Raw genomic sequence first — 860 nt, 5'->3', positions numbered from 1 at the left:
TCCATTGCCTGCCCAAATGCCCCCATCCCCCCCAGACACACACACAGAGTGTTACACAGCAACTGTTGACTTTTTGAAAGAAAATCAATATGCTTGAGGATAAAACGATAATTACTTGCGCCAGCACGGCAGCAGAGCATGCAAGTGCTGCATTCGGCTGCATATATGTACGTATGTACAGTATGAGTGAGGTTGGCACATTTCCTGGGGCAACCTACCAAGATCACACATGTCACACAGGTCTTTTTTTCTTTTTTACTCTAAAAAAAAGTGGTTAATTTGAAACTACATTGCAGTGCACATCATGGGGTGATCACTGCTGGCCTCCTGTGAATTGTTTTCTTTTAATCTTTGTTTATTTTCTTTTTATTGCGTTGCTGAGTGAGGTCAGCAGACAAAGTAACTTGAGTGAGAGGAAAAAAAACCTGGGTGAAATCTGCCAATCTCAACAGGAAACAACGGTATGTCGGTGTCTGCTCGTGTTTAGGCCCGTAGCCCAATCAGGGCCCAGCATTTCTGGAAACGCCATCATTAACAGCCAAATGTCGCTCTGCTGGCACACAAGTAGGCCATACATAGCGTACTTGTGCAAGGTGCAAGTTGGCCCCTATTCCCTGACATTAAACAATAGATATTCATATTACTTTCATTTTTATTATAGCCTATATATATATATATATATATATATATATATATATATATATATATATATAATATATAATATAGCGCGCGAATTTAGCGCGCTATTAACTAGTTAACTCACAATCCTTTTAATGCCGAGAAGTTTTTTAACGTGCGATTAACGCAGCTGATGTTTGAGCCTCGGTGTGCTCCGTAGTATAGAGAGTGAGGAAGCGAAT

Source organism: Nannobrachium achirus (genome assembly GCF_963921795.1).
Source record: "Nannobrachium achirus genome assembly, chromosome: 2".
Lineage (NCBI taxonomy): Eukaryota > Metazoa > Chordata > Actinopteri > Myctophiformes > Myctophidae > Nannobrachium > Nannobrachium achirus.
Note: the sequence above shows the minus strand (reverse complement) of the source record.